At 43.3% G+C, this 25,992-nt stretch overlaps 1 long non-coding RNA gene across 1 annotated transcript; it reads right to left on the reverse strand.

Annotated features, from left to right (window-relative positions):
- Window positions 1-5,530: 5,530 nt before the first annotated feature.
- Window positions 5,531-24,110, reverse strand: LOC148348775 (uncharacterized). Its single transcript, XR_015847687.1, has 3 exons — window positions 24,035-24,110; window positions 6,253-6,379; window positions 5,531-6,113 (listed from the first exon to the last, which is right to left on the reverse strand). It is a non-coding gene; the product is annotated as an uncharacterized LOC148348775 (long non-coding RNA).
- Window positions 24,111-25,992: the final 1,882 nt, after the last annotated feature.

The following is a 25,992-nucleotide window of genomic DNA, read 5'->3' on the forward strand; positions in this document are numbered from 1 at the left end:
AAGTCTTCATACTCAAGTGCTATGTCGAATCTGGTTGTACACAATGTTCACTATGTTGTTATGAAGGACAATAAGGACAATTCTAATTCTAATGTGACCATCAAATGAAGATATGAGTTTTCTCATTCCATCCTATCCAGGGTTACTTTAACTGGATTACTTTCAATGACTTTTGGATGACTCCAATACCAAATATGCTAATAAAAGACAAAATAAATCAAATATGAATAAAATGATGACTCACAACACGTGGTAAGCTTTCCCTCCTGGCTTTGATCTCTTTGATCTCCCGCAAAACTAACCTAAAATGCGACAGAAACAAAATAAAAATAAATCCAAACAGCTTGCCGACATCATTTTGTCAGGAGACCGGACCAGAACGGAGGCAGGAGGCAGGAAGGATGAACTCATTCGCGTTAACAATTTGTACTTTTATTTAGCAAAATAAAAGTCGTCCAACACTCAGGGACAAAACAAAAAAAAACAGGCCTGCACAAAATTGTGTAATTTTATTCATATCTAGTTTCTTTTGTCTTTTATTAGCATATTTGGTATTGGAGTCATCCAAAAGTAATTGAAAGTAATCCAGTTAAAGTAACCCTACCCAACCCTGATCCTATCCATACCAGTTCACTTATACAACCAGAGTCCCATCACACTGCCGGTTGGTGGAGTGTTTGTTCAGTCAGTCAACAGATCAAAGCTCTCTATTTTAGTTTTCCCCTCTTTGTTTGTCAAGGAGTCCTCAGCGAGCACAATATCAGCCAGACTTCTACTTCAATCAACGCTCCCTTGCGCCCGGCTCGCCCTCCAGACCGCCTCACGCCTGGAAATGTGTTTTTTTTATCCTCGGTAAGTTGCTGCAGAGTTCAAAATTACGTCAGTCATCTTTGTTCCATCTCGGAATTCCTATTATCGTACGGTGTTACCTCCTTAATTAGGATGGTGGTTACAGCTCGGATTGCTCGTGTATTGAGCAAATGTTTCCAATAGGAAATCATTCAAAGGTAATTGGTCCGATCCCGTCCTCCTGAGAGCATCCAAGGGAACCCTAAATAGCTATGAAACTGTCAAGAGCCAGGTCAGGAAACAGGAATGAGAACCCAATCGTGTAACGTTACTCAAAATGTATCGGGGAGAGGAGGGGAGCGCGCACCCTCGATCCGGGGATCGATAGTCGCGGAAGTGGATTGAAATCAGAACTAAGGAGTGGGCAAAAATCTAACAGATCGGGCCGGAAATAAAACAGGATCAAAACACAGGTAAATTCACAGGACAGTCTAGCAGGAGTTTCGCAGACGCTCTGACACCAGGCGACTCGCAAAACCACGTTTAAGTAGTCTGGCAGCAATCTGTCAACGCGTTTCCGCTGGTGTCAGTGGGCGGGGCCAATTGGGCGCCGTGGCAACCGTGACAGAACCTGGCGCCACACGGCGGGGACCAATTGGGCGCCATGGCAAATAGTAATTATACATGGAAAATGCAGTCATAAGATAAATAAGATGATATTAATAAAATAAAAAGTGAGTTTATTATGAGCCCTTCCCATGTTGAGGGAGTCACTGTGTCAAGAACCAAAAACGGATCAGGACCCAAACACTTATTTTACGGGAAATGGGGAGACATGCGCGTTAGGCAGCAGTCTGGCGTGAAATCATAGGAAGCCAGAGGCCGACGAGATCGATACAAATTGCCCGAGTTGATATCGGACGGATGGGGTCGATACTGGACAGGACGGGACAGACAGGATAGATCATGAAACAGGATATTGAAAATAAACAGGACAAACTAGGCGGGAAGGAAAACTGGAGAAAATAATAAACAGGACAAAAATAGACGGAAACAATACCGGACAGGAAATACCAACAGGAAACAGGACCGAGTCAAAACGCACGTCTTGCGGGGCAGAGGTTCGTTGCCGGACTGACAAAGGAAGAGTGAGAGCACTTAGCTTAAATAATTGTTGAGTTATTTTGTTCTGTTTTTATTTTAATGTTCGAATAAAGTTTTCATTCATTCATTCAAAATGAGGATTTCCCGAAAATAATTTCAAACGTAACCAAGTCGTCACGAATACAATAATTAAACACTGAACAGAGTTTAGAGTCCCCCTGACATTTCATTCAGTGGAAACCCCGAAGGTGTCGCATGGCAGGCCTCTACTTTCAACTCAGCAGGCGTTATTAATTGCAACCCTGCAGACCTCCGCTGTGCAACGCATACCTGAATCGAGTATTTCCAGCCACCGAATTAATTAAAGTCTAATAGGGACGGCCGGGGGAAAAAAAAGAAGAAAAAGTGGCAGGGCGAAAGCAAATCAAAACCCGGGTCTATTTCTGCACTTTGGAAAACACCTTTTAACAGGGAAGAGCAATTAAGGGGAGAAGATCAGTGGTACTTGGTAGTGAAGGTCTTTGGGGAAATCACAATTGAAGTCCACCCCTTTATCTGTGACAACAAAATAGATTTTCATTTCGCTTATTTTCATTAGACGCGCTGGAGTATTTATCTTGTATTTTTTTTTGTAATGAGCGTGGTTTTGTTTTTAAAATGCTGCCCCTACCCTGAACGTACCCCAGTTGACATTCTTTTCCTGACCTGGCCCACCTCAAAAGGGGAAGTGCATCCGTGCTTTACTGTCTTCAATGTCTGTGCAAGGGAGGGTCTCATCTCATTAGCTACACCGCTTATCCTCAGTAGGGTCTCGGGGGTGCTGGAGCCCATCCCAGCAGTCATCGGGCAGTGGGCAGGGGACACCCTGAACTGGTTGCCAGCCAATCGCAGGGCACACAGGGACAGACAACTCGCTCATTCACACCTAGGGACAATTTGGACCGGCCAATTAGCCTGACATGCATGTCTTTGGACTGTGGGAGGAAACCAGAGAGCCCGGAGGAAACCCACGCAAGCACAGGGAGAACATACAAACTCCGCACAGTAGGTCCGGTAGCTGGATTTGAACCCACACAGGAGGTTCCCAAGACCTTAGAACTGTGCCGCACACGCGCTAACCACTGCCCCACCGTGCTGCCCGCAAGGTGGAGGTAAGATCAGGCCTAGAAAAATCATCCCGACTTGACCCGTATCGCAGGCAATGTTTCCTCTAAACTGCGCGCGTGCGCAATCGCGCACTGCCTTCACATTCTCAGCGCACAAGAAAACCTAGCCAGCGCAGTTTTTCGAGAACCGGCTTCTTCGGCTCGGCTCACTAAAAGCAAAAGACTCTTTTGGGTCCTAAACGGCTCTTCAGGTTGTTTTTGCTTCTTTCATCCCTATATGACCAAATATCATGTAAAATTATGCACGAAATGACTTAAAGGAAGGGGGAATAGAACAAAAAAGAAAAAAATACCAAAATGAAAAAGGAGTGAAAAGCTGAGAAAAAAAAGAAAAAAAAGGAAGAAAAAAAAGGACAGACAAAAAGACAAATTCAGAAAAAAGGCCAGAAAAAATGAAAATAAAGAAACAAAGGAAAAAAGCAAATAGAGAACAAAAGAAAAAAGTAACAGCTAGGAAAAAATAAACACAATGAGATTTTTTTTTAAAGGAATTAAAAAATAAATAGGAAAAAACAGGGAAAAAGAAGAAATTATACCAAGTCAATCTTGTTGCCAACATTGTACTTCCACTAAAAAATGTGATTAAATACAGTTGTGTATCGTGCAACCGACTCAATGAGCCCCCCAAAAAGTTAGTATTATGCGACAAAAGATACCAGGAAAAAAAAGAAATGAAAATCTTGTGAAAGAATTGTTGTAAAAACAAATTACATTTGTAGGCCGTACAACCTTTGCAATAGTACATGAATCAATTCATTCAAAAGAGAAAAATCATTTTGCATTGGCCGGAAACTCAGCAAAATGTAACTTGATGTCAAGTTTTGGACATGTTTGATAATGTATTAGTTGCCACACTTGGGATTATGGTGGCTCACTGTTGTTTCAAGCGTTGCTCACCGACTTTGTGTGAACGCTCAGACCCCTGGAAATTTACAGGGAACATTGGTCGCAGGTATATAAACCTGAACCCGCCCAAACCCGTCAAAATTAACTTGATTTGATATGCGAGCCCGAATCAAACCAGAAGCTTTCATTTGCCGCCATAGTAAACACAAGGCCATGCATACTTCACCGCCGACTTGTGCGTTTCGGCGACATGCAGTGAACGAAAGTGAAACTGAAACTTAACAAAATGGCACCGAAAAGAAAAGCATATTCCTCAGATTACAAGTTTCGGAGCAGCCCGTGAAATATGCCCAAGAAATTTGCACAAAGAGCAGAGAAGTTCTGATCGGAGAGGGAAAGATTGTTTATTGATATTTGTCAGTGTCCAAACAACGTTCTCATTCGTCTAACAGACAATCAGCGTTCTTATACCCTCTAGAGCAGACACTTCACGTCAGAAATATCACATGTTGCTTAGTCCGTCTCCTCGCGATGACGCACTTGTTTTTCTCAAAGTGCATGCTTCCAGGAATTGACAGTGTTTTTGCAATCTCCGTATGTTTCTCATCAAATCGCCGTGACCCAGCCAAATTCCTGACAGCTTGTTCCAAACCAAGCCGAGTGTTATAATTTATTGTGTAAATATTGTGTAAATTATAACCTTATCTTCTTTGTTCCTTTATCTTCTTTGTTTTCTTTTATCCTCACTGTTAAATGTGAAACTGGAGTGCCACGCCCAATTTCGTTGTCACAATATGTTCAACCTATTTTGTAACAATGACAATAAAGGTATAGTCTGTTCTATATTCTATCATTAATAACACTCGCTGACATTTAAACTCGGGAGAAACAAGCCTGGAATTTCCTGTCTAAACAAACGTGTCGCTAAGCTCCGATTTCATTAATCCGCAACACAATCTTCAAATAGTGAAATATTTGGCTGAAAAGCAGAAAAAAAGTTGTAAATCTTGTAATCAAGAAGCAGAAATGACCTCTGACGTGAGGGAGGTGGAAGGAAGAAGCGGCGCATCTTTTATCCCAACACTGAGGGATAAACGTTTGCTACTTTATATCTTTCATACGCATCGCCACTCTTATCTTGCAGCCACTCCTCAAAGGCATGTCTCTTTTCTGTCACAGCCTCTGATACCTCATCATTCCACCATTCACTTCCTTTCCTAATACCTCGACCAACTTTTCTCATTCCACACACTTCTTTTGCACTCCTCAACACTGCCTCTTTAAACCACTCTCTATTTTAATACAAAAATTGAATTTTTTGATCTGGAGTTAAACTGATAGTTTGGTAAGCATTTTCTTTATCTAAATAATGACTTGTTTAAAAGGGGGGAAAATAACGCCAGAGAGAAGCCCAGCCGGCCTGACTTAATGATTGACATTTCAAGCCCAGATTTCGGTCCCCAAGATTTGATCTCTAATCAGATTCAGATTCAGATTCAGATTTACTTTATTGTCATTCGTGTACACGTGTATACAGAACGAAATGTCGATACATCTGACCCGCACAGGTTCTTTGAACGTCAGCCGGGATAGATAAGATTAACCATGTCTTCGTCAGAATTTTAGCGCAGCAGTTCGTCATCTCGCAGTTCGATGCCACTTCCAGTTGTTAAATGGTCCAGTTTATTGTCCAGAGAGCGAACGTTGGAGAGCAAAATGGATGTTAGAGGGGTTAGCCTTTAGCCTAGCTGTTAGCCCGGCCCGCTTCCTCGTCACGCCGCTGTCTTGCCACTCTGCTTCGCTGCTTTGTAGGCCGCTGGGTCTTGTTGACATAGCAGTCCGTGGCTAATAAACACTCCCGAGTGGTCGTAGCACCGAGCGCTTGATGTCGAGTGGTCGTAGCACCGAGCGCTTGATGTCCTCGTTCGGCGGTCACGCCGCTGTCTTGCCACTCTGCTTCGCTGCTTTGTAGGCCGCTGGGTCTTGTTGACATAGCAGTCCGTGGCTAATAAACACCGAGCGCTTGATGTCTGGATGATCGCATATCCAGCAAAAAAAACTGCGATCGTATCTTAATCTGCAGTTCGAGCCGACTTTGTGCGCCATCAAAACTGAGTCGAAGACTGGATCTTATGGCCGACGTGTAAAAAAAACGTTGCAAGCCGATGCAGCCGCAGCCGAACAGGGCGCCGCCATGATGATGTTAATCTGAGGAAATTGACATTAAAATTGACTTTGGAAGTCTGGATCCAACTCCAGGCCCAAACAAAGTTTGACATACCTGGTATGGATAGTATACATATTTGGTATTGGATATGCAATATTCTCTTTTCCCCAAAATACCTACCCGCCTTCAAAATCTGGAATCCTACTTCGCCTTTTTCCCGTGGGAGGCTCATTCACATGGCTGGGGCCCTCCGCAAGGTGATTACGACTTCAAGGAAAGACGTTTCCGGAAGCGGTTGAAGCCCGAGCTAGGATGAGCCACAGGAAAGAACAATAAGACTGAGGGGATTATACTTCAAGGGGAGATCCTCGGTCGGGATTTCAGCGACGAGCCAGGAAAATATTTACAGGGAATTTGGAATTAAAGGGACAGTGTGTGTGTCAAGTTTTTAAGCCCCCGCCTTCCTGACGACACTCGTCGGATCGTTTGTGAACCTACGCTACACGCCAGGCAAACTTTTGTGACTCTATCCTGCCCTGTTGTTCTGTCTGATTCCCGTTGCCGACCTTTTTCTGAACCTGTTAATGTTTTTGCTCCTCCGTCCCGGCCATCGACCTGTTTTTCCACGTTCTCGACTTTGTCTGCGCTTCCGCGTTCCCAGAGATCTGCTACCTGTGACCGAATATCCCCGGATCGTGGGTGCAAGTCCTTTCCTCCCTCTAAATAAAACTGAGTAAAACGAACGCAATATCCAGACTTCTTTCCCAGGTGGACTTTAGAAGTAAAATAATGTGAAAGTTCTGTCCTAATAGTTTTACTGGGTTGAAAGAAATACAAAATAACAGTTTTAGCAATGAGCGATGTCGGCTCTCTTATACATTTACGCCCTCTAGTGCCTGGAGAGAGCATTTAGTTTGCACTTATTTAGAAAAATTGCATGTTCGACTCTTCCACCTCAGATTGTTGGCAGATATCTATCGCCATCTTCTGTCTTCATCAAAATGAATTCGATGAAATGCCGAATTTGGCTTAGAACCTTGCCGGTTTGCACAGTGTCTGTCATGGTTATTGATATTCTTTTCATTTCAACTGCTTATTCAAATGCCTTCCACTCAGTGTCATGATTACTGATGTGATGCACCTGTGCCCGCTCCTTTGGCGCCATCTGCCTCGGATTCTGATTGGCTCCCTGTCCCTATTTAAACCCACGTCTTTCTGTCACCTGTTGTCAGTCCGTCTGTGAACCTCAGTTTACTCTGGGCAAGCTTTTGTCGACCCTGACTCCCACCTGTTTTGCTCCCGTCTGTTTGTCCGGCTTCGACCCTTTTTTTTATCCTGACCACATCTACTCTCCTCTCCTGGCTTTCGACCCGTTTCCGATCCCGGCCACGTTTTTTGCTCTCCTGACTACTGACCCGTTTTTTACGTTACCGAAATCCTGTCAGTCCCCTTTTCATCGGTCCGTCTGCAAATCTCTGTTTTTACACGGCAAGTCCTTTTTCGCCTGTCCTGTTTTTGCTCCCGTGACAATCTGTTTTGAGCTAGACCACGTCTGCTCTCCCGTCCCAAATTACGACCTGTTTTTTTTCGCTCTTGACAAGGAAGTCCCACTTCCGCGTTCAGAGCGACCTGATTCCTGCAACCAGCGATCACTGGATCGTGGGGGCAATCCTTTCCTTTCTTCCCAGTAAAACTGAGAGACGTAACGCAAGTGGGTCCTGTCTCCGTTCTGGTCCTTACACTTAGGTGCTTTTACCATCCGTCATGGCGCTCATATTTCCTTGGGAATGCGACGTGACGTCACAAGCAAAGGGTCAATAGGTGTCACGACCAGAACGGAATTAGGGCCCAGATGCGTAACGTTAACCACAAGTTTATTGAGAGAAAGAGGAAAGGCAGCGCCCCAGATCCGGTGCTTGCTGGACGCGGGAAGCAAGCTGCTCACAGAATCGGAACAAAGTGGCTCTTCCGGAGTGGGAGATCGTAGTGTCCTACACGGAAGAATAGGTTGTAAGCCGGGACGGGAGATCAAAGCGTGGTCGGTGTCAAAAAACAGGTCAGGCCGACAAATGCAGAAATCAGGAACGGACGGGTGAAATGAAATGAAATGAAATGAAATGAAAGGATCTGCATTTATATAGCGCTTTTCAAGTCAAGACTTCCCAAAGCGCTTTACAGTGTGCTTCACATTTCCCAATAGCGGCTGTGCAGCCATGTAAGGCGCTAACCTGCATATTGGGGGTATTAAGGGTTCAGTGTCTTACCCAAGGACACTTCGACATGTAACACGGAGGAGCCGGGATTCGAACTGCGATCTCTTGATCCCAAGACGAGCGCTTTACGTCCTGAGCCACCGCCCCTCCTTGCCTTGGAGAAACAGAGGTTTGCTGACGGGCCGACAATAGGTGAGTGAAAGGACTGAGCTTAAGGCGGACGGGGAACCAATCAGGAAGCCAGCATCGGCTGGCGCCAAACGAGCGGGCACAGGTGAAATTAATCAGTCATCATCAGGGTTGGGTAGGGTTACTTTAACTGGATTACTTCCAATTACTTTTGGATTACTCCAATACCAAATATGCTAATAAAAGACAAAAGAAAGTAAATATGAATAATATGACTCAATGATGTTGGCAAGCCGTTTGGATTTCTTTTCATTTTGTTTCTGTCGCATTTTATGTTCGTTTTGCCGGAGATCAAAGAGATCAAAGCCAGGAGAGAAAGCTTACCACGTGTTGTGAGTCATCATTTTGTTCATATTGAGTTTCTTTTGTCTTTTATTAGCATATTTGGTATCGGAGTAATCCAAAAGTCATTGAAAGTAATCCGGTTAAAGTAACCCTACCCAACCCTGGTCATCATGACATTAGGAGGTGCTAAATAACAGACTGTCCCTTTAAAATAATATCACAAATTTGAATTAGGGGAATGTTATTGGACCAACTGGGGGCTGAGTTGAGGTTATGTAATGTCATTAAATACTAGGAATGTAATTAAAAGGAGATCCGCCCACCCAAGCCCCGCCCTCTTGATACTATGCAATTAAAGGTACTACAAAATGTTACTACTTTGGCCTTTTGCACACCCATTCTTTAACTACACTCATTATCATCTATACAGCTCAAATATAGTTTTCCATCATGTATCGGTTATTTACGATGACCCGAAACCTTTCTGAGATTTCCCAGCTCGCCCCGCACACGAGCGCTGAATATTTTATTCGGCATTCTTCTCGTATGAGTCAGAAGAAGATGTATTGCCATAAGACATATTACTCAGGAAGTGATATAAAAAAACGGCCTACTAATAGATGATGAATTAAGATTCCTCGGAAAATCGCTCTTTAAATATTTAGTCCGGGAGACTTTTGGAGTAAGACGAAATCCCTTCTCAAAGTTTCCATTTTGGACGAAGGATGAGTTAGTGTCGGCCTTGTAGGATATATCCCCCGCAGGTCTTCTCATTTAGAAAGACAAGAAAACTCAAAGGTCCGTTTTGAGGTTTGAAATTACAGCTGGTGAATTTAAAAAAATGGGATTGAAATCTATTAACTGTCACCTTGACTTGTAGCTCAGGGCTAAATTGGCATAGAAGATTGAGATTGTTTTTCTTTAAGTTCAATTTGTGGGAAATTGTTTTGCGTTCTGTGTCCTTGGTGTCGTAACTCGGATTTTATGCTATAGGTGTTTGTTCCGCAGGTAGGTAGGTAGGTACGTAGGTGGGTAGTTTTATATTTGGGTAGGTTCGTATGTAGGTAGGAAATTGGGTCGGGAGTTTCATATGTGGGTAGGTTCGTAGGTAGGTAGGGAGTAGGTAGGTAGGTAGGTAGGTAAGTAGGTAGTTTCATATGTGGGTAGGTAGGTAGGTAGGTAGGTAAGTAGGTAGGTACGTACGTAGGTAGGTAGTTTCATATTTGGGTAGGTTCGTGTGTAGGTAAGAAATTAGGTCGGTAGTTTTATGTGGGTAGGTTCGTGGGTAGGTAGGGAGGTAGGTACGTAAGTAGGTAGGTAGTTTCATATTTGGGTAGGTTTGTATGTAGGTAGGAAATTAGGTCGGTAGTTTCATATGTGGGTAGGTTCGTAGGTAGGTAGGTAGGTAGGTAGTTTCATATGTGGATAGGTTCATAGGTAGGTAGGTAGTTTCATATGTGGGTAGGTTTGTAGGTAGGTAGGTAGGTAGTTTCATATGTGGGTAGGTAGGTAGGTACGTTCGTAGGTAGGTAGTTTCATATTTGGGCAGGTTCGTATGTAGGTAGGAAATTAGGTCGGTAGTTTCATATGTGGGTAGGTTCGTAGGTAGGTAGGTAGGTAGTTAGGTAGTTTCATATGTGGGTAGGTAGGTAGTTAGGTAGGTAGGTACGTACGTAGGTAGGTAGTTTCATATGTGGGTAGGTTCGTATGTAGGTAGGAAATTAGGTCGGTAGTTTCATATGTGGGTAGGTTCGTAGGTAGGTAGGTAGGTAGTTTCATATGTGGGTAGGTTCGTAGGTAGTTTCATATGTGGGTAGGTTTGTAGGTAGGTAGGTAGGTAGTTTCATATGTGGGTAGGTTTGTAGGTAGGTAGGTAGGTAGGTAGGTAGTTTCATATGTGGGTAGGTAGGTAGGTAGGTACGTTCGTAGGTAGGTAGTTTCATATTTGGGCAGGTTCGTATGTAGGTAGGAAATTAGGTCGGTAGTTTCATATGTGGGTAGGTTCGTAGGTAGGTAGGTAGGTAGTTAGGTAGTTTCATATGTGGGTAGGTAGGTAGTTAGGTAGGTAGGTACGTACGTAGGTAGGTAGTTTCATATGTGGGTAGGTTCGTATGTAGGTAGGAAATTAGGTCGGTAGTTTCATATGTGGGTAGGTTCGTAGGTAGGTAGGTAGGTAGTTTCATATATGGGTAGGTAGGTAGGTAGGTAGGTACGTACGTAGGTAGGTAGTTTCATATTTGGGCCGGTTCGTATGTAGGTAGGAAATTAGGTCGGTAGTTTCATATGTGGGTAGGTTCGTAGGTAGGTAGGTAGTTTCATATGTAGGTAGGTAGGTAGGTAAGTTGGTAGGTAGGTAATTAGGTAGGTAGTTTCATATGTGGGTAGGTTCATAGGTAGGTAGGTAGTTTCATATGTAGGTAGGTTTGTAGGTAGGCAGGTAGGTAGGTAGGTAATTATGTAGGAAGGTTCATATGTGGGTAGCTACATTTTCTGCTATGGGCTTTTATTCCACAGGTAGGTAGGTAGGTAGGTAGGTAGAAAATTAGGTAGGTAGGGTCATATGTACTGTAGGTAGGTAGGTTGGTAGGTAGAAGTTACATAGGTAGGTAGGTAGGTAGGTAGTTTCATAGGTAGGTAGGTAGGTAGGTAGGTAGGTAGGTAGGTAGGTAGTTTTATATGTTGGTAGGTTCGTAGGTCGGTGAAAATCTTCATTTCACTCAATAAATGTAACTTGTATTCAATCATATAAAATCCTTTATAGTCACATGTTCAAGTGTGGCCTGGTGGCACCCATCCCTCTCTAGGCCAACATATGATTCCACCCGGTCTCCAATCGGAGACCTTTGTTTTTTGGAACTACAGCAGGAAGATTCATCATAAAAAATTTCCAAAAACGGGAGACAAGAGCCTCCGCACTTGACCAGATCGTTTGTGTACGGTGCCTCGCTCATGCATGCGTCATAGCAAGACGCAAACCGTGACAGCAAAAAGAGAAACCTTCCGTCAGCTCCCGTGACCACGCGGCGCTTTAATAATGCAACCGACGCTGTGTGATCTGCCTCCTCTGCAGCCTTGCTCATGCACAGCACAGCGCCACTTCACTTCGGAGAGCGTTTGGCATGCAAGGAGTTTGCTCTCCCTTGCTAGCTTGCGCTGATAGTTTTCGATTTGAAATCGTAAACACTGTGATTAATATGATGGGCAATTCTTCTTGAGGGACCCTTTCACAGACTGTTATGCTTTTGTATCCTTGCGGTGTTGTTAATTCCTTGGATGTCTTATTTTGTCTTACGGGCCGTGGTCCTGTGTTTCCTTATAAGGATGTACTAGTACCTCTTCATACTGTCAGGACCAGAACAGAGACAGGACCCACTTGCATTTCCTGTGGTGTGTACAACCTGGTTTGGCTCCCTGTCACTATTTGAACCCGGTCCTGTCCAAACCCGTCTGCGAACCTCAGTATATACTAGGCAAGCCTTTTTTGACCCTGACTCCCACCTGTCCCGTCTTTGCTCCCGTCTTGCTCTGCCTCCGACCCCTTTTGATCCCGACCACGTCTGCTCTCCCGTCCTGGCTTAAGACCTCTTTTTGTCCCCGACTACGTCTACTCTCCTGTTCTACCTTATGACTGGTTTCCGATCCCGACCACGTTTTTGTTCTCCTGTCACAGCCATCTACCAGTTTTTCTGTCCCTGACACCGCCATCGCTTGCTACTGAAGATCCACTCCTGTGTTCGGATCAGAATCCGAATACGAGAGCGACTTACTTCCCGCGTCCAGGGAAAAAGAAATGCAATGGCAGAGCCACTAGAGAGCTTCTCAGCATAATTTTAACTCAGACTTGTTAAGTTAATAAAACTTGTGGTAATCGTTATGCAATTGGGTCCTGATTCTGTTCTGGTCCTGACACTTTCACCTAGAAGGGATTAAATAATACCCACTGTCCCTTTAATAGTCTGAAAAAAAAATATTTCTCCTCGAATAGTTTAGTGTTTGGTGTAGTTTAGTGAATGCAAAATCAAAATTAAAATGCATAAAGATTTCAGAACAAAAGTAACTAAAACCTAAATCCAATTATAGAAATATGGCAACCAAACCATCCATTACACAATATTTTGAAAGTACAAATAGCGTAAACAACTTTGTGCAGAGAAATTAGCAGTGTTCATTTGACCTGTGAAAAGTGATGGGTCCCGGGGACTGGCAGGCTCAAAAATCGATGGGTCCCAACTGCGATCTATGGGTCCCCAAAATTTAGTCTTATCGAGGTTGAAATTGTAAATAGCCGACAAATATATAATATAAATCTATATATTCATTCAGTTTTAATCATCACAATTTATTGGTAATACAAATCAGTTATCTCTTCAGATTTTTCAGTTCACAATATTGTACATTATACAAAATAATGTTGCTGAAATATATATATACATAATTTTGCTGTTTTAATCATCACAGTTCATTGGTAATACAAAGCAGTTATCACTTCAGATTTTTCAGTTCATATATTCTTTGTGGTTTGCTGTCCCGCCATAGTTGTAATGCCTTCTCAAGGTCCAATCCATTATCATCCTCCTCATAGCGTCACCAGGAGTATGATTTAGTCCATTTTGGCAGAAAAGCCCTTTTCTTGCTAGGAGTAACCTTTTGTTTATTTTCTTTCGTCGAATCGTTTGCTTCAAAACACGTGTTTTCCTTGCCTCTGCGATCTTCCGAAGAATTTCTCCGCCGTTTTTTTTTTGCCGGAATTAATGCCGTTGTTACCATTTTCTGTGTTATGTTTCGACTTATTACCGACACTGAAGAAATGACCAATTTTTTGTTGATTTGCACCTCATACCAACTGTTTTTACGGAGGCATACTTCTCTTTCACTCGACAACCGCCACAACAATGACGTCATCTCGAAGCAACGAGATCTCGGCGCGAGACCAAAACAACAATGGCGGATCTGCCTGACGAAAAGTTTGGAGTGCGATAAATCTTTGTTTAAAAAAAAAAGTAATCGAGTAATAATGACAATTTGGTGTCAAAAACGATTTGACCCAGCAAAAATTATGCGTCAAGGACGCAGGGGCGCGGGCAAACCAGAACACTGTATTAGTGGAGGAGCAAAGTACCGATTCTAGGACAATACTATCGATCCAGTCTAAGGACTTGCTAAATATCAATAATATCGATATCTGGGTCGATTTGCCCACCCTTGAATTGTGTTATCTACGACTCGCAACGGTCTAGTCTTCTTTCTGGTTGTGCTGCCCCTCCTTTTGGCCCTTGTCATTAAACTGCCAATCAGTTGAGGAGAAGCTCAGGGTCCAATCTATCAGGCTGATTCACAGTGTCAGAAAGTAGCTGCTATAAGCAACCGGACCTTCTGCAAATTGCAAACACGTTTTAACTGACACAGCTCGTTCGGCCATCGGGATAATTAGAGCAAAGTCACCGTTTCTCTTGATTTAATCTTCCTTGAAACTTTTAGAAATAAGCAAAAAACAAATACTGTCCGTAGCTTGGGTCATAAACCTTAGAGTTCAATTCATTTCCTGATTGTCTTTATAATGAAGACGCAGTCCGCCATTACACGGGTTGTGAATTTTGAAGATTGCAACTGTAAAACATGAAAGTTGTGCGATTGGTAGTTGACTTCTAACTCCAAATAGAAGTTTCGAGGGAGGAACGTATGTAGTCCCTGGAAAAATGTTCTTGTTTTTTGACTGATGACCCGTGAAAATGTTATAACAGTATTACAACCAAAATTTAGCTGAATGTCAGAATAAATGATATACTGGTATCTCCAAATCAGTCTTTCACTTTCCTGGTTTCCTAACTACTTGAGCCAGATAATAGTCAAAAACACCCGGGAACGGCCAAAGCAAAGATTTATACTGGAAAGCATGAATAACCACAAGCACAAAACAACAAAATTGGATCAATGATGCTATGAGACAGAAAATATCGCCCTTTCCATACCTTGGAACTAAAATTACTTCCGTAGCGTTCGAATTCTGATAAGCTCAAAGTCGACTTTGGGGCGTGCATAGCCAAAGCAACGCTGATATCAAAGGCTGTTCGGTCCAGTATATGAAAGGCACAGTCTTAACTACAGTGTAAAGTAGGGTTAAATGTATTTGCTCAAGGTGTGTATTTCTAATCCGTTTGATGTCCCTTTTGGCCGTCTCTAAGTCTTCATGTCTTTGTTTAAAGGTGTTGGTACTTTTCCAAGGGGTTGGTTTTCTGTGTTTGTCTCAACATACCAGTACTTTTCCATGTCTTGTGATTTCAATAAAACACAGAGGCAGACGGGTGGTGACCCAGAGTGAGTGTGACCGGCGAGTCGAGACCGAGTAAATTGTCCGCTCCTCCCCCACCCTCCGGCTGCAGTTGTTTAAAAACTAAACAAGTCTTTGCCTGAATTTTCTTCTACCGTTAGCCAATCTATAGCTCTCCCACACGTCAGTGGTCTGCTACTTAGACCCCATTTACAGTTAACAGTCAAGGTGTCACGCTAACAGACCCCATCATGGCTGTACGTTGGCAAGGAATCCTTTATATGAAAGCTCATTGAATAATGTATGTTAAGACACATGATAAAACAACACAGAACAAACTGTAAACACCTAAAAGCTCAAAGCACACAGAGCAATTTGTGTGTAAACATCCTATACTGTATTTCCAGCGTGCTAAGAACTTAAAAAACATAATTTTTGTTCAATATCTCCTGCATCCATTCAATATGGTTGGTGTAAAGTGTAAAGAAGAGGCGAGCCGTTTTTTTTGATACGAAAGTGGAATAAGAAAGCTTGATGCGGTTGAGAAAATGTTTAGGTTGCTTTTTTTGGGCCACTCTCTACCACGATGTAGCCCATCTTCCAAAAGTAAGTTAAACTTCACTCTATTTATCTTTATAGAGCATATTATTTTATGAAATGCTTATTTTTTTAGTACAAAACAATACAGTTTACCTATACAAGCCTTAAACATACTCATATAAATCTTAAACATAGAAAATATAGCACTGAAGCAACTTATAAACAAATTCAACTTACAAACGATCGTTCGTAAGTAGGGCAGCGTCTGTACTAAAAAGGACACTACGAATTTGCATACTTGTTTTTGTATATCTTCGTGAAATAATTTGCAAAAAAAAACGTGATAACTCAATAATATAATTAAGTTTCTTTGTGTAAGAAAACAAATCCAGTACCTTTCTTGCTAAGCACCAGTTCTCATGTGTACCTGTCCCACCAAAGATCCACATTCATGCTGGACTGGATGATGAGGGTTTTTTATTATAGTTGCTGCAAATGAATAAGTCACAACACAACACGTGGTAAGCTTCTCTGCTGGCTTTGATCACGTTGGCAGCTCGTTGTAGATTGCCAAAAACATATCAAAGAGCTTTCTTTTCAGTTTACATAAAATACATTTTAGAATATCAACCATCACAATACGTTTTTACATCCATTTTAACAAGCGATCAAATAGTGTATTTTTAACGTTTACAATGAATTCAAAATATGTTTTCTTAGTCTGAATTTTAACCAACATCATCCTTTTTATACATATGAGAAGATAGAAATAATAACAATAACGAGTATAAAGAACGGGTACAATTTACCTGCAAATGAATTAGTCACAACACAACATGTGGTAAACCTCTCTGCAGGCTTTAATCTCTATAAGGGGAATTAGCATTTTAGCACAACACGCAACGTCCGGCAAAACTAATATTAAAGGCGACAGAAACAAAACGAAAATAAATCCAAACAGCTTGACAACATCAATCACATTCCTGTGCATGTTGAGAGATTCGTCAGCTGTGGTTTTAATGTTTAAAATTAACTTTTTGCGGAGCACCAAAAGATCGTGTCTTACCGTTGGCAGCTCGTTGTAGACTGCCAAAAACCCCCACCTTCCTGTCGCAAAGTCTAAACCCAAACCAAACCTTACCACATACCAGCAGGTGGCACTGTTGGACTCATCATTGCAGGACACTTATACAGAAACTTTACAACATATTTCAGCAGGAATTTCAATAAAACAAAGAGATGCATCTCATTGGCCTAAAGACATTGCAAAAACTCCAAATGACAATACTTCTTACTAGCCTTACGGGTAGAAAAGTAATACAGATCTACTGCCTCTAGTGGTAGAAACACAGCGTTGCACTCCTGGTATAAATGTGTTAAAATTGTAAATCTTATCTCCAAACCAGATGTACTCATTTATGCCACGCAAGGTCTAAAATCTTGAACCCCTGCACTGATTGTGTCATGATTCGGGACACCTGCGACTGCCCCGTTGGCGCCAACAGCCCTGGTCGCTGATTGGCTCCCTGACTTTTTTTAAACTTCCAATAGGAAGCTGTCAGATCGTTCTGCGAACCTATGCTTTCAGCTAGGCAAGCTCTGTACCTTCTGACAATCTCCTGCCCTGTTTTCTCCTGCCTGATACCTATTGCCGACCTGTTTCTGGACCCATTTTTGCCCTGCTCTTCCGTCCAGGCCATCGACCTGTTTTGCCCTGTTTCCTGCCTGATACCTGTTGCCGACCTGTTTCTGGACCCATTTTTGCCCTGCTCTTCCGTCCAGGCCATCGACCTGTTTTGCCCTGTTTCCTGCCTGATACCTGTTGCCGTCCTCTTTTCTGGACTCGTTACCGCCCTTGCTCCCCCGTCCCATCGACCAGCTTTCCTGCCGCCCACGACTATCCTTACACATGTACCTGGAAAATGGCCAAGTATTTACAAAATACCGTGAAAATTGTGCTTTGAAGCTCTATACTAATAAATCCTCTCCTGTACATATTGAAATATTTGCTTGGATTAACTTAAATTGAGTGTATGACTCAAACAGCTGCAGCAGCAGTGTGTCTCCTGTATGTTCGATAAAGCCTGATGAGCCTTTAAGACGTCCATCAATATTTAACCAGCCTCCCTCATTGACTCTGCAATTAATGCCCAGTTGATTTGAGATTGATTATCACCAGTGCTACCAAAGCAGTGGTCGACTGCAATTAAGAAGTAGAAGAGTGTCACAAGAGAGCTAAAACTGAAATTCAAAATAGATTGTTAACACCTAGCGTACGTCACCGTATTTATATTGTGGTATGCACTCAGGTTTCAGATTCTTTGTAGGTTCCTTCTATAATACTCTCTATTCTCCCTTGACTTCACCTGGTTTGGTCACTCACTTCTGTTTTTTTCCCCTAATTTTGCTCCATTCAACTGCAGTCACTTGTCTTGATTTCCCTCATATCACACCTCTTCCTCATTACTATTTAAACCGTGTCTGTTATACTGTGTATCCTGGTCCCAGAAGAGTTTTTCTCTTTTTACGGGGTAACAAAGAGATCGGAGTCATGTCTTGCTTTCTCAATGGCAGCTGATTTGTTCATTTTTATTTAACAGAATATTCTGTTTTTCCTTGCGCACTCACAGGTCTCCTCTGAATTTTTTATTTCCAAAAATCAATAAATGCAAACTCTTTAACACCGTTTGTACGATCAAGGTTAGTTTTCCACTCTTTCTAATAAAAATATAATTTCCTTTTAATCTACTCTGTAATAATGCTGCCATCGAGAACCCTAGACATGACTGATCTCTTCTTTTGTCATGATTACTGATTTGACTCACTTGTGCCCGCTCCTTTGGTGCCAACTGCCTCTGATTGGCTCTCTGTCTCTAATGAAACCCACTCCTATCTGTCCCCTGTCGTCTGCCAACCTCAGTTTACACTCGGCAAGCCTTTGTTTTCGACCCTGATTCCAACCTGTTTTTTGCTCCTGTCTGTCACCCATTTTCGATCCTGTTCATGTCTACTCTCCCGTCCCGGCTTTCGACCTTTTTTGTCCTTGACCACATCTACTCTCCTTTCCTGGCTTACGACTCGCTTACGACCACGTTTTTGCTCTCCTGTCCCGGCTACTGACCCGTTTTCCTGTTCCTGACACCGCCATTGCTCGCCACCGAAGTCCCACTTCCACGTTCAGAGTGACCTGCTTCCCGCGCCTAGCGAACTCCGGATCATGGGCCCTTCCTCTTTCCTTTAATAAAAAATGTGAGAAACGTTACGCAAGTGGGTTCTGTCTCTTTTCTGGTCTTGACATCTTTATGCTGTCAAAACAGGTTGGAAAAGTGTTTTTATGCAAAACAAAATATTTTTAAACAATAGACTGACCTCAATGATACAAATATTTTGATGGGCCTCTATTTGTTGTAATTATAATATATATTTATATATTATTATATATTTAGTATTCAGCGCCAACTGCCGCGGGTTCTGATTGGCTCCCGATCAGTAATTGAACCCAGTCCTGTCTGTCCCCTTTTGTCAGTCCGTCTGCGAACCTCAGTGTATACTAGGCAAGCCTTTTTCGACCCTGCCTCCCACCTCTCCGGTTTTTGCTCCCGTCTGTCCCCGGCTACGACTTGTTTTGATCCTGACCACGTCTGCTTTCCCGTCCCGACTTACGACCCGTATTAAATCCCAACCACATCTGCTCTCCTGTCCCGGCTTACGATCCGTTTCTGACCCCAACCACGTTTTTGCTCTCCTGTCTTGGCTATCGACTTGTTTTCCGTCCTTGACACCGCCCTGGCTCGTTACGGAAGATTCACTCCCGTGTTCGGATCACAATTCGAGTACGAGAGCGACTTGCTTCCCGCGCCTAGCGAACACCGGATCGTGGGTGCAGCCCTTCCTCTTTCCTTCCATAAAACTTGTGAGAAACGTAACGCCATTGGATCCTGTCTCCGTCCCGGTCTCTGACAAATAAACCTCTTTTTGCATTTTTTTTTTACAATTCATTCTGTTTTTCAGTCCATTTAGTGATTTGATAGAAGAAACCCCAACCACATTTTGGCTAATGGAAGAACACAGCAGATAAATAACACCTTAAAGGGGCAGTCCAATGAACAACTGTGTGGTTCCGATGTATTCCGCTCCAATTTGCCTCGATGGAAAACAGACCGACCACAACACCGAAGGAGGAAATAGCAACGACCACTGAGATGATTCAATTATTAACTGACAGGACCACTGAACAAGCATCGCTCACATCCTAAGAGAGGAAGACGGCTTTTTAAATACTTAAATCCACACTTATTCGCTGTCGATGCAAGTTAGGTGTCCACCATGTCTATTGAGTAACTGTCCATGCATACATACTAAAGCAGGGGTGTCAAACTCATTTGAACTCGGGGGCCACACGATAGAACAAACATTCTGTCGGGGGCCGGACTAGTTGATTAAAGAGAAAGAAAAAGAGAGAGAAAGAAAAAAGAGAAAGAGGGAGGTAAAAGGAGAGAGGGCGGGATAAAGAAAGAAAAAGAGAGAGACGGAGAGAGCGTGAGAAACAAAAGAGATAAAAAGTCGTGAGAGAGGGGGAAAAGAAAGGGAGGGGGGAAAAGAAATCCAACGAGAAATAGAAAGACAGAAGGAGAGAAAAGAGAAAAGAAAGTGCGAAGGGTAGGAAGATAGAAAGAGAAAAGAGAGAAAAGGAAAAAAGGAAGTTAGAGCAAAATAAGTTTAAAAGACACAGAGAGAGAAAGAGACAAAGAGCAACAAAGGAAGAGAAAAAGAGAGACACATAGAGAGAAAGAGACAAAGTGGGAGAAAAGGGGTGGAAAAGAAAGAGAGAGAGAGAGAGAGAGAGAGAATTACAGAAGGGGAGAAAAGAGAAAAGAAAGCGCAAAGGGTAGGAAGATAGAAAGAGAAAAGAGAGAAAAGGAAAAAAGGAAGTTAGAGCAAAATAAGTTTAAAAGACACAGAGAGAGAGAGAGACAAAGAGCAACAAAGGAAGAGAAAAAGAGAGACACAGAGAGTGAAAGAGAAAGAGTGGGAGAAAAGGTGTGGAAAAGAAAGAGAGAGAGAGAGAGAGATACAGAAGGAGAGAAAAGAGAAAAGAAAGCGCGAAGGGTAGGAAGCTAGAAAGAGAAAAGAGAGAAAAGGAAAAAAGGAAGTTAGAGCAAATGAAGTTTAAAAGACACAGAGAGAAAGAGAGAGACACAGAGAGTGAAAGAGAAAGAGTGGGAGAAAAGGGGTGGAAAAGAAAGTGTGTGTGAGAGAGAGAGGGGGATACAGAAGGAGAGAAGAGAGAAAAGAAAGCGCAAAAGTAGGAAGATAGAAAGAGAAAAGAGAGAAAAGGACATATAGAGTGTAAGAGACAGAGTGGGAGAAAAGGGGTGGACAAGAAAGAGAGAGAGAGAGAGAGAGAGAGAGAGAGAGAGAGAGAGAGAGAGAGAGAGAGAGAGAGAGAGAGAGAGAGAGAGAAATACAATTACAGTGTCTTTATCCGAGGCACCTGGCTTTGGCAACATCAAGTGGACATATTTGAACCTGCAGTTTGTTTTTCTCTTGCGCTTCTCTGAGTGTTGTCTCGCGGGCCGGATTCAATCCCTTAGCGGGCCTGATCTGGCCCGCCGGCCGCCTGTTTGACGCCTGTGTACTAAAGTATACTATATACAAAGAGACAAATGAAGAGTCAGTGAACGCTGGTTTTTGAGCGAGACACCTCGAGCGAACGACGTTGAAGGGCCGAGGTCATTAGTCTAATCATTTCAGCTTCTTTCGGGAGTGATGCTAAAATAATTGGGAACCCGGCTTAACATTAGCTCCAGACTCCTTTGTGGATGCTTGGGCTTGACCGCTTGAGATATATGTGAATTCAGCGATTGGTATTTGTGTGATTTCTGGAACAATAGGCGTTATTTGTGGTTTCAATCACCTTTTTTGGTGAAATGTGCAGTAAAAGAAACAATCTGTCACAAGCCAGAAACTGAGGCAGGACCCAAAAGCGTTCGTTTTTACTCAGTTTTACCGAGAACCCGGAAGTGGCATTTCCGTGTCGAGCGAGGATAGTCGTGGGCGGCAGGAAAGCTGGTCGATAGCCGGGACGGGGGAGCAAGGGTGGTAACGAGACCAGAAAGAGGACGGCAACAGGTATCAGGCAGGAGAAAACAGGGCAGGAGATTGTCGGAAGGTACAGAGCTTGCCTAGCTGAAAGCATAGGTTCGCAGAACGATCTGACAGCTTCCTATTGGATGACGGGGGTTTAAAGAGTCAGGGAGCCAATCAGCGACCAGGGCTGTTGGCGCCAACGGGGCAGTCGCAGGTGTCCCGAATCAGTAATCATGACACAATCAGTGCCGGGGTTCGGAATTTAGACCTTGCGTGGCATAAATGAGTACCTCTGGTTTGGAGATGAGATTTACAATTTTAACACATTTATACCAGGAGTGCAACGCTGTGTTTCTACCACTAGAGGCAGTAGTGGTAGAAACAGAAAAGTTGTGTCTACCCCGCGCAGTTACTTAAGAATGTAGAGGCTCATGTTGACCTTTCATTATTGTCCTAAATGTCACCAAATTCTGCAAACAAGGATACCGAGATATTTACCTTCGGCGCAGACAGCGCTGGGCGGGAGACACCAGGGAGTGTGTGCATAGCTCCGCCCAACTATACCGCTCACCCAATCAAATTTCCCTGGGTGCTTTGCTGGCGTTTATAGGTATGGGTGTTTACAGTTTGTTCTGTGGGTTTTTATTATACAGTGTCTTGCATGGTCTTAAGTATGTCTCCGAGCCAGATGGACTCATGAAAAGAGCCATACATGTTGTACAGGTTACAGACCCCTAATTTAGATAATGGAAGTATCACAAGTGCCCAAAAAAAAAAAAAATTGAGAGTTCTGCTTGAAATGCATCCTTTTAAGAAAAGGTGTTTTCACACAGAATATCACGGTTGCCCATTTCCCTCCCTTTGGCGCCAGCTTCTGCTCGTTGCCTGATTGGCTTCCCTCCTATTTAAACTCAGTGTTCTCATTCACTCCTTGTCAGTCCGTCAACAAACCTCTGCACTTGCAAGACTTGTATTCTGACTGTACAGTATCCTACTCGTGTATCCAGTATCCGATATCGACTCCATCTCTCTCGTCCTGTCCGGTATCTTGCTCCAGTCTCCAGTATGTGGTATTGATCCCATCTGTCCTGTCCTGTCCGGCATCTTGCTCCAGTCTCCAGTATCTATCCCGCCCTGTCCGGTATCTTGCTCCGGTATCCGGTATTCAGTGTCCGGTATCGATTCTATCTGTCCTGCCCTGTCCGGTATCTTGTTGGTGCATCCAGTATCTGGTATTTATCCCATCTGTCCCGTCCTGTCTGGTATCTTGCTCCAGTCTCCAGTGTCCGGTATCGATCCTGTCTGTATAGTCCTGTCCGGTATCCTGCTTGTGCATCCAGTATCCAGTATCCAGTATTGATTCCGTCTGTCTCGTCCTGTCCGGTATCTTGCTCCGGTATCCAATATCCAGTATCCAGTATCCGGTATCGATTCTATCGGTCCGGTATCTTGCTCGTGCATCCAGTATCCGGTATCTATCCCGTCTGTCCTGTCCTGTCCTGTCTGGTATCTTGCTCCAGTCTCCAGTATCGATTTTGTCTCTCCTGCCCTGTATCGTGTATCCAGTATCCGGCATCGATCCCGTCTGTCCTGTCCTGTCCAGTATCTTGCTCCAGTATCGATTCTGTCTGTCCTGCCCTGTCCGGTATCTTGTTCGTGTATTCGGTATCGATCCCGTCTGTCCTGTCCTGTATGGTATCTTGCTCCAGTATCCGGTATCGATCCTGTCCGTCCCGTCCTGCCCTGTATCTTGCTGTTGTATTCAGTATTGAGTATCCAGTATCGATCCCGTCTGATCCCGCCCTGTCCGGTATCTACTCGGTATTGGTCTTGTCTGTCCTGTCCTGTTTCGATCTCTTCTGCCCAGCGATCACCGAATCACTGTGTTCCCGTGCATGACTGCCCCGTTCCCGTAAAATAATGCTTGTGTGAAAACGTTACGCATCTGGGTCCACCGCCTGTTCAGGTTCTGACACAGAACTAATCATGAAAATGACTAAAATACACTGAAAAATTAGCTTTTCTCTGGCGATCAAGTTGCACAGCTTTGTTGAACTTGGTCTTAAACCATAACAAAGTGGAAGACGATATCAAAATATTCAGTTTCACGGCTCTTAGTGCATGTTCACAGGAACTGCTTTAATCCATAGCTCACACCATGACTCTCACGCAGACTTTGGACCTCACCCAAAAGACTCCGAAGACTTTACATTTTCACCTGGCCTGACAAATCACGTCAAGGGCAGAGAGGATACAGTCAGCTCACAGATACGGATAACAAAAGATTTACCTCCTCATTTCACACTTGAGGGGTGGGCCGCCAATGCAGAGATTCAATTATTTGTCCACAAGCCATAAAACTGTAATTATCCATTACCTTAATGACACTTGCATCCAGTAATTCATTTTTTCCTTGTCTAGATGTTGCCATCTCCCCTTCCCTTCAGTTGATTCTCTTTCTAAAGATGTCACATGGCTCAAGTGTGCCCTCTAGGGCAGAGGCTGTCATTTCAAAAGTTCATGTACATTTACCCAAACAACTCACAAGAAGACGCCTCCCCGGGCAAAAGAATAACAGTTACAAGGAAAGAGAAGGTGCGGAAAAACTAAGAGGAACTTTAGCCCACTCAATGAAAAAAATAAATCCAAGTACAGACCAGAATCTCACATTCCATTAAAAATATTTGTATGAAACAAATCATATCTATGAATATCTACCTACTGAAGGATTTTATACATTTGACTATAAAGGATTTTATACGATTAAATACAAGTTAGCGTAAATTCCGGACTATAAGCCGCAACTTTTTTCCTTAACTTTTCAACCCTGCGGCTTATTCAGTGATGCGGCCAATTTATGTCATTTTTCTAACGGCCGCCAGCGACGCTCCAGTGTTGCTACCATTAACTGCCCTGTCAAAGCTATATTATTATTATTAAAGCTTTGAAAACTCTCTCGGTGTACCGTCTTTCTTTGTAAATATGTGTAACCCATGTATAATAATGTATTTGCAACTGTATATTTTTGTAACGTATTTATTTGTATTTATTTTAGACACTTATTCTGATGTGTTTTGCACAGGTGAATGAAAAAGGAGGGGCGGAACAAACGCGGAATTTAAGGGGGACCGCTAAAGGTGAGGGACAGACAAAAAGAGAGGGTAAAAAGTTGGTTAAAGAAAAACGAGTTGCGTGAGTAAATGTGTTCATCTGATATATTTTTCCACCCTTACCTTTGGAAATCTACACTTTTTGCTTGGATTACTTTCAACGGGACCTGGATTCTGCAGGTCTGCGTCAAACCTTAAGTACTGGTATCATTTTCCGTTCATTTTGCCGGCTGTGATTTTTAGACTGTGGATTTTAATGAAGGACATTTAGTTTCAATAGCGGGACTTGGAGTCGGGTTTGGGTTAATTTTGTGTTTGTGTTACATTTTTTAATGTGGGCGCGTGCGGCTTATATACAGGTGCGGCTTGTGTATTTACAAAATCGGTTTTCCTCTTAAAATGTGATGGGTGCGGCTTATAATCAGGTGCGCTCTATAGTCCGGAATTTACGGTACATTTTTTCAGTGCAATGAAGATTTTCACTGAGTGGGCTTAAGGTCACGCTCTTCCAAATGTGGAATGTTTTGAATAGGGAATTTTGATAACAGGACTCTGACAGAGGACGGCAGGCAATGTTTGGAGAAGAAGACCCTGATGACGTAGAAACGCTCGGTGTTGTTTCGAGTTTTTCCACACAGGCGAGGTGGTGGAGCCGTGGAGCCCACGTGGGGGCTTTCCTGGCACGCCCACGGGAGGAGCCAGCACACCAGCTTGCGGAAAAACTGTGGGCCGAGGAGAGAAGAGGAAGATCGAGAGAGGAGGCTTGACAGAGACTCAAGCGACATTAATTCGGCTAATTCGGCCTTATTGGATGGAGTTCACGTCGCTAAATTGTTTAAGAAATGAAATCTGCCCCCGTGTGGAAATGCCAATCTCTTGGTCATTTTTCCTTCAAGAAATCTCTAAAACATAATAATAATAAATAATAAACTAACTTGGCAGCACGGCGGCGCAGTGGTTAGCGCATGTGCGGCACAGTTCATGTCTTGGGAACCTCCTGCGTGGGTTCAAATCAAGCTCCAGACTTTCTGTGCGGAGTTTGTATGTTCTCCCCGTGCTTGCGTGGGTTTCCTCCCGCATTCCAAAAAAACATGCATTTCAGGTGAATTGGCCGGTCCAAATTGTCCCTAGGTGTGAATGAGCGAGTGAGTTGTCTGTCCCCGTGTGCCCTGCGATAGGCTGGCAACCAGTTCAGGGTGTCCACTGCCCGATGATTGCTGGGATG

The sequence above is a fragment of the Urocampus carinirostris genome, chromosome 18 (genome assembly GCF_059441175.1).
Source record: "Urocampus carinirostris isolate Australia breed hairy pipefish chromosome 18, RoL_Ucar_1.0, whole genome shotgun sequence".
Lineage (NCBI taxonomy): Eukaryota > Metazoa > Chordata > Actinopteri > Syngnathiformes > Syngnathidae > Urocampus > Urocampus carinirostris.